The sequence below is a fragment of the Notamacropus eugenii genome, chromosome 4, assembly GCF_028372415.1.
Source record: "Notamacropus eugenii isolate mMacEug1 chromosome 4, mMacEug1.pri_v2, whole genome shotgun sequence".
NCBI lineage: Eukaryota > Metazoa > Chordata > Mammalia > Diprotodontia > Macropodidae > Notamacropus > Notamacropus eugenii.
The window spans coordinates 5,351,186-5,359,762 of record NC_092875.1 but is presented as its reverse complement, the minus strand read 5'-3'; the positions used below and the strand labels follow the sequence as shown (position 1 = coordinate 5,359,762).

General features: G+C 41.6%; 1 pseudogene; it reads right to left on the bottom strand.

Annotated features, from left to right (window-relative positions):
- Positions 1-2,176: 2,176 nt before the first annotated feature.
- On the bottom strand, positions 2,177-6,874 carry LOC140498865 (bystin pseudogene; annotated as a pseudogene).
- Between the last annotated feature and the right edge of the window lie 1,703 nt (positions 6,875-8,577).

Genomic DNA, 8,577 nt, shown 5'->3' with positions numbered 1-8,577 from the left:
GGGCTATTTTGGGTTACATGACTCAGATCCCTCAAATCTTGGTCAAAGAGCCATCAATTTCCATATCATTTCTTAAGACAAGAGAGGATCCACATTTTCCCAGATCTGTCTGGAAAAACACAATGAACAGGAATACTTCCGTTAGCCCAAATTTAGAATTTCTTTTACTGTCTGATTAAATCTGTCTGAGTAAATCTTTAAGATAGATTTCCCACACTGGTTGATTTCTGGATGAGGAAGTAGAAAAGGGGAAAAATCTTGGTCCTAATACAGTTAGTTATTAAATACAAGAGAGAAAGCCCCAGAGCTTGCGATTCACCTTAGGCTTGGCCCAACTCCTCAAGAAAAAGAGGTTGGATATGGAGGGTAGGGGATCCAGAGGAAGCTCCAGAAGAAGGGTCTCTATTTTCTCAGGGACATAATAAGGAAAGGGCTAAGTGCTGAAAGGGCTGGGGTGCGGAAAATCAGGAGACTTAGAAAAGAAATTTTGGAATAACTGTCGTTAGATTTCCTAAAAGATGGCTTAGCTGCCTTGAGGGTCCAGTTCAGATTAGATGACATCATTTCATAGTGGACCCTTCAGCACATCTGGTGGTTCCCTGAAGCAGTGGTCAGCAGAAGTATGTGAGGAGGAATGGAGGGAGATGAAGAAAGTACGTGATAGCCTGGGAGACCCCTGAGGGGAGGACTTTCGGAAAAAGAAGCAGGCAGAGAGTACAATCAGGAGGAATAAGCCAAAGGAGAGATGGACTAGGTAATGGAAGGATTGTGGTGCTTAGAGGAGAAGTCTTTGGATCATCAGAAGGAACCTTAGAGTCCCCTCATTTTATAGATGAGGAAACTAAGGCCTTGGGAAATTAAATACAGGTTGTTGTTGTGCTTATCCTTTCTTTTCCAAGAGGACCATGACATCAGGGAAATGATGACATGACTTGCAGTTGACTTTGATTTGAGTGAGAGAGGACTGTACAAGGTCACCAGCCTCATTTTCCTCTCTAGAGCCATCTAAATCCAGGGACCAGATTTTCATCAGTATGAGTGAAGATGGACAAGGATGTAGTGGAAGACCCTGACCCTTTTAGGCTAAGGCCTTTTCAGGTACTCACTTAGAGTGAGGTGACACCCATTCAGTGAATAGGCTTCTTTAAGAAGTGAGTCAAGAGATGGCCCCTTTAATTAGAAAAAAAAAGAAAAAAATCGAGCTATGAGGGGAAGATCCTGAGGGTTGCTGTTCAAAAAAAACCCCAGTTACCACTGACATTCACTCTAAACTAGGAGGGACCAAAATGCAGCCATTAACTGGAGCTTGGGCAGGCACCTATTGTGGTCCAATCCATGAGCTTCAGAGTGAACTGTGCTTAGAGTTTTGTGAAAGAAGGAAGAAAGAAAGAAAGAAAGAAAGGAAGGAAGGAAGGAAGGAAGGAAGGAAGGAAGGAAGGAAGGAAGGAAGGAAGGAAAGAAGGAAGGAAAGAAGGAAGGAAAGGAAGAAAAAGAAAGAAAGAAAAAAGAAGGAAGAAAGAAAGGAAGGAAGAAAGGAAGAAACAAAAAAGAAAGAAAAGAAAAAGGAAGGAAGGAAAGAAGGAAAGAAAAAAAGAAATCTAGACAGTAAACCCCAATTTTATTTATTTATTTTTAGTTTTTAAAATTCTTTCCACAAGATTTTGAGCTCCAAATTTTCTCCCCATCTCTCCCCTCCTCCCACCCCAAGATGGCATGCATTCTAATTACCCCTTCTCCTAGTCAGCCCTTTCTTTTGTCATCCCCTCCCCCCATTCCTTTCCCCTTTACTTTCTTGAAGGGCAATTTAGATTTTTTTTTTTACCCCACTGCCTATATATCTTACTTTCCAGTTGCATATAAAAACAACTTTGACATTGTTTTAAAAATCTGAGTTCCAAATTCTCTCCTCTTCCCACACACCCTCATTGAGAAGGTAAGCAATTCAATATAAATTATACATGTGTAGTTATGCAAAACACTTCCATAATAGTCATGTTGTGAAAGATTATATTTCCCTTGATCTTATCCCATCCCTTACTATTTTGTCCTTTGACCCTGTCCCTTTTTAAACTAATTGTTATTTATTTTTTTAAGTTCTACAATCACTACCATAAAATTAAGATTTTAACCCCCCCACACCTACCCCCCACTATCCCCCTTCCTCCCCAAGATGGCATACAATTCTGTATAGGTTCTACATACACTTTTCTATTGAACACGTTTGCACTATAGTCATGCTATGTAGACGAACTAAAATAAATGGAAGAAATCATATAACAAATCAAAACATAATACAGAAACACACACACATAAACATGATCTGCTATATTCTGTGAATGAATTCCATAGTTCTTTCTCTGAGTGTGGAAGGCATTTTGCCTTAGAAAACCATTGGGATTTTTTTTTTTTACAAGTTCTTGCGTTATTATGAAGTTCCAAGTCTACCAGAAAAAACTCTCGCACACTGTGGTCGTTGCTGTGCACAAAGTTCTTCTGGTTCTGTTCCTTTCACTCAGCATCAGATCATATAAGTCCTTCCAAGCCTCTCTGAAGTCTTCTTGTTCATCATTTCTTATGGCGCAATAGTACTCCATTACATTCATATATTATAATTTGTTCAGCCATTCCCCAATTGATGGGCATCCCCTTGACTTCCAGTTTTTGGCAACTACAAAGAGTACTGCTATAAATATTTTTGTACTTGTGGGACACTTTCCCATTATTATGATCTCTTGAGGATACAGTCCTAGTAGCGATATTGCTGGGTCAAAGGGTATGCATATTTTTGTAACCCTTTGGGCAGAGTTCCATACCGTTCTCCAGAATGGTTGGATGAGCTCACAGCTCCACCAACAATGAATTAGTGTTCCAACTCTCCCACATCCTCTCCAGCATTTATCATTTTCTTGTTCTGTCATGTTTGCTAATCTTAGAAGTGCTATGTGGTACCTCAGAGTTGTTTTGATTTGCATCTCTCTAATCAATAGTGATTTACAACATTTTTTTCATATGATTATATATATCTTTAATTTCTCCCTCTGAAAATTGCCTGTTCATATCCTTTGAGCATTTATCAATTGGGGAATGACTTCTACAGTTATACATTTCAGTCAGTTCTCTATATATTCTAGAAATGAAGCCTTTATCCCCCAAGCTTAGCTGCAAAAATTCTTTCCCAATTTAGTACATCCCTCAGAATTTTGGTTGCATTGGATTTCGTTGTGCAAAAACTTTTCAGTTTAATGTAATCAAAATTATCCATCTTGCATTTCATAAAGCTTTCTATCTCTTCTTTAGTAAAAAATTCTTCCCTTCTCCATAAATCTGATAAATACACTATTCCTTGCTCCTCCAGTTTGTTCATGGTATCAATCTTTATACCTAAATCATGTACCCATTTGGACTTTATTCTTGTGTACGGTGTCAGGCATGGGTCTATGCCTAATTTCCACCACACTGTTATCCAGTTTTCCCAGCAATTTTTGTCGAACAGTGAGTTCTTATACCAGAAGCTGGGGTCCTTGGGTTTATCAAACAGGAGATTGCTATATTCCTTGCCTACTGTGTCTTGAGTGCCAAATCTATTCCACTTGTCCACCCCTGTTTCTTAGCCAATACCAAGTGGTTTTGATAATTGTTGCTTTATAGTACAATTTGAGGTGTGGTAGCGCTAGACCACCTTCCCAAGCATTTTTTTCATTAGTCCCTTTGATATTCTGGACCTTTTGTTCTTCCAAATGAATTTTGATATTATTTTATACAGTTCTAGCAAGTAATTATCTGATATTTTAATTGGTATGGCACTAAATAAGTAAATTAATTCAGGTAGAATTGTCATTTTTATTATATTAGCTCGGCCTACCCATGAACAACTGATGTTTTTCCACTTGCTTAAATCTGACTTTACTTGTGCAAAAAGTGTCTTGTAATTGTGTTCATATAATCCCTGGGTTTGTTTTGGCAGGCAAACTCCCAAGAATTTTACAGTGTCTACCCTAGTTTTAAAAGGGATTTCTCTTTCTATCTCTTGCTGTTGGACTTTGTTGCTAATATATAGCAATGCAGATTTTGTGCGGGTTTATTTTGTAACCTGCAACTTTGCCAAAGTTGTTTATTATTTAAAGTAGTTTTTTACTTGAATCTCTGGGATTCTCTAAGTAAATCATCATATCATCTGCAAAGAGTGATAGTGTAGTTTCTTCTTTGGCTATTCTTATTCCTTGAATTTCTTTATCTTGTCTAATTGCTACAGCTAACATTTCAATTACCATATTGAATAATAGTGGTGAAAATGGACATCCTTGTTTCACCCCTGATCTTATTGGAAACGCATCTAGCTTATCCCCATTGCATATAATGCTTGCTGAAGGCTTTAGGTGGATACTGCTCATTATTTTATGGAAAGTTCCTGTGTTCTCCAGTGTTTTTAATAGGAATAGGTGTTGTATTTTGTCGAAAGATTTTTTTGCATCTACTGAGATGATCATGTAGTTTTTGTTAGTTTTGTTGTTGATATGATCAATAATGCTAATAGTTTTTTTTTAAATCATGTAACAGTTTATGTGTCATCCTTCCCTACCCGTACTAAAATGGGGAAGGCAGCATTCTTCCTCAGTCCATATTCACACAGGACCCTTCCACATCTTGGGCAGTAGCACTGAGCAGCTCCCTTCGGATTTCTGGGGAGAGCTGTGGGTGGGGTTGCAGGTTAAGAAGTTCTAGCAGGGCCTCCTTCTGTTCTGTCATCAGATCAGCTTTATAGCGCTGAGCCAGGGTCAGCAGGCTCTGGTGCCAAAGCACAGGCAACTTTCGCTGCTCAGTCCAGAAGGCCAGGAAGTGGAAGACCAAGGCATCCAGTACCCGGAAGGGCAGTGCATACTTCTTGTCTAGCAGTAGCCTTAGGAAGATGCTGTTGGCTTCACTGTATTCCATCTCAGCAATTTTCAGCATGGCTGCACTTGAGTGCAGCACAGGGATGGAGCACTTGGTGATGATGCTGCCCACAATGATGGCTTCTCGAAGGGTACAGGTACCAGACTCACATAAGAGTATCAGGATCCCTTTGAACCAGGCCCCAGTCTTGAACAATGCTTTCTTGAGTGCCATGTAGAGGTGAAAGTTAAGGCGTTTGTATTCAGCAATGTCATCCCGCACACGGGGGAGGAACACCAAGTTGTAGAAGCGGTGGGCCATCCTTTCCTTGAGATTAGATGAGAATATCCTGGTGGCCTGGTACATGGTAGCTGCAGTCCAGCTCTCTGGCTCTGTGATATAGAGGATCTGTTCCCAATTGGAGAGAGCAAGAATAATTTTAAAGGCCTTAGGAAGTTTGCCACTCCGGTACTTGGATAACACCTCTCTGACACCCTTGTAGACTTCAAGAACCCAGGGATCCAGCTGGGGCATAGGGCAGCCTGACACCTCAGACATTACAGTTTCTACCTCTGTCTGCTTTTCTGTCAATTTCTCCATGATGATGTCAGCCAGTGTACGCCTGAGTGGAGGGTTCTTATTCATGAAGATCTCGATGGCACGTTCATCTTCAGGATTGACAACTACCTCCGTGTCATACCCTGATCCCACCATTTCTGCTGCCTTCTCCAAGGTTGGCCACTCCTCATTCTCGTCCTCATCTGATTCACCAACCTGGGCTCCTGGGCCCAGCCACGTGGTGGGCTTTCTCAGCGCTGTCCAGTCACCCGAGCCATGTTCAGCTTCTAGCTCCTCCTGCTGCTCTCGTGCCTGCTGTAGGATCCGCTGGGTCAACCGGAGCCCCACGTACTCTTCTTCTTCCTCCATCCCGCGGCCTCGGTCCCTCTGTTTCTCCCGGCCTTCGGGCTGTACGGAGTCCCCTGCCAGGATCTGGTCCACTAGAGGGGCATGCTTTGCCTGCCCTCTGGCCTTATGGGACAACTTGATCTTGGGCATGGTCTCCACCACCCCTTCCTCTCTAATAGTTTTCTTAATATTGAACCAGCCCTGAACTGGTGGCATGAATCCTACCTGATCATAATGTATTATTCTAGTGATAAGATGCTGTATTCATTTTGATAAAATCTTATTTAAAATTTTTGCATCTATATTCATTAGAGAATGAAATGGTCTATAATGTTCTTTCTCTGTTTTGTCTCTTCCTGGTTTGGGTATCAAAACCATATTTGCATCATAGAAAGAACTTGGGAGGACTCCTTCTTCCCCAATTTTCAAAAATAGTCTATATAGTATTGGCATTAACTGTTCTTTAAATGTTTGATAGAATTCACTTGTGAATCCATCTGGCCCTGGAGATATTTTCCTAGGGAGTTCATTGATGGCTTGTTCAATTTCCTTTTCTGAGATGGGGTCTTTAAGTATTCAACTTCCTCTTCTGTTAATCGGGGCAATTTGTATTTTTTAAAATACTCATTCATCGGAGGGTGAAGCCAAGATGGTGGAATAGAAAGACACAGGATACTCTAGCTCCGAACCCACTGCCTATAAAATATCTGTAAAAAAGATTCTGGAGCAACAATTTCTGGAGCAGCAGAAGCCACAGAACAATGGAATGTAAGAGATTTCTGTTCCAGACACACCTGACGTGAAAGGTCCGTCGGGCCCCAGACCGGGAGCCCAGCCCAGCCCTACCTTGGCTGCAGCACCGAGAGGAGCGGATCTGAGCAGTCTTCAGAGATGGAATCTTCAGCGGCCACGCAGGTCCCTCCACCCACAGGTGACAAGGGTCGGTGAGAGAGTCTTTTTGGGTGGCCAACAGGGGAGTGGGGTGTCCCCATAACTCAGGCCCCCTCAGGAGGCAGCAGCAGAGGCGGGAGCAGACCAGGGCTCCCCAAGCAGGCAGGAGCCTGGATCCATTGTTGAAGGTCTCTGCATAAACTCCCTGAGGGAACCGAGCCCATGAGTCGGCCCTGCCCTCACCTGAGCACCTGAACTTAATCTCACACTGAATAGCCCGCCCGCCCCAACCCAAAGCCCTCAGGCTGGGAAGCAGCATTTGAATCTCAGACCCCAAGTGCTGCCTGGGAGGATCTGGAGGCGAAGTGGGTGTGGAGAGAATATTCAGAAGTCAAGTCACTGGCTGGGAAAATGCTCAGAAAAGGGACAAGAAATAAGACTATAGAAGGTTACTTTCTTGGTGAACAGGCATTTCCTCCCTTCCTTTCTGATGAGGAAGAACAATGCTTACCATCAGGGAAAGAGACAGAAGTCAAGACTTCTGTATCCCAGCCCACTCAATGGGCTCAGGCCATGGAAGAGCTCAAAAAGGATTTGAAAATCAAGTTAGAGAGGTGGAGGAAAAACTGGGAAGACAAATGAGAGACATGCAGGTAAAGCATGAACAGCAGGTCAGCACCCTGCTGAAGGAGACCCAAAAAAATGCTGAAGAAAGTAACACCTTGAAAAATAGGCTAACTCAATTGGCAAAAGAGGTTCAAAAAGCCAATGAGGAGAAGAATGCTTTCAAAAGCACAATTAGCCAAATGGAAAAGGAGATTCAAAAGCTCACTGAAGAAAATAGTTCTTTCAAAATTAGAATGGAACAGATGGAGGCTAATGACTTTATGAGAAACCAAGAAATCACAAAACAAAACCAAAAGAATGAAAAAATGGAAGATAATGTGAAATAACTCATTGGAAAAACAACTGACCTGGAGAATAGATCCAGGAGAGACAATTTAAAAATTATGGGCCTACCTGAAAGTCATGATCAAAAAAAGAGCCTAGACACCATCTTTCATGAAATTATCAAGGAAAACTGCCCTGACATTCTAGAACCAGAGGACAAAATAAGTATTCAAGGAATCCACAGATCACCGCCTGAAAGAGATCCAAAAAGAGAAACTCCTAGGAACATTGTGGCCAAATTTCAGAGTTCCCAGGTCAAGGAGAAAATATTGCAAGCAGCTAGAAAGAAACAATTCAAGTATTGTGGAAATACAATCAGGATAACACAAGATCTAGCAGCTTCCACATTAAGGGATTGAAGGGCATGGAATAGGATATTCCAGAAGTCAAAAGAACTAGGACTAAAACCAAGAATCACCTACCCAGCAAAATTGAGTATAATACTTCAGGGGAAAAATTGGTCTTTCAATGAAATAGAGGACTTTCAAGCATTCTTGATGAAAAGACCAGAGCTGAGAAGAAAATTTGACTTTCAAACACAGGAATGAAGAGAAGCATGAAAAGGTAAACAGCAAAGAGAAGTCTTAAGGGACTTGCTGAAGTTGAACTGTTTACATTCCTACATGGAAAGACAATATTTGTAACTCTTGAAACTATTCAGTATCTGGGTACTGGGTGGGATTACACACACACACACATGCACACACTCATGCACACACACATAGAGACAGAGTGCACAGAGTGAAATGAAGAGGTTGGGATGATATCTTAAGAAAATGAAATCAAGCAGTGAGAGAGAAATATATTGGGAGGAGAAAGGGAGAAATGGAATGGGGCAAATTATCTCTCATAAAAGAGGCAAGCAAAAGACTTATTAGTGGAGGGAAAAAAAGGGGAGGTGAGAGAAAAACATGAAGTTTACTCTCATCACATTCCACTAAAGGAAGGAATAAAATG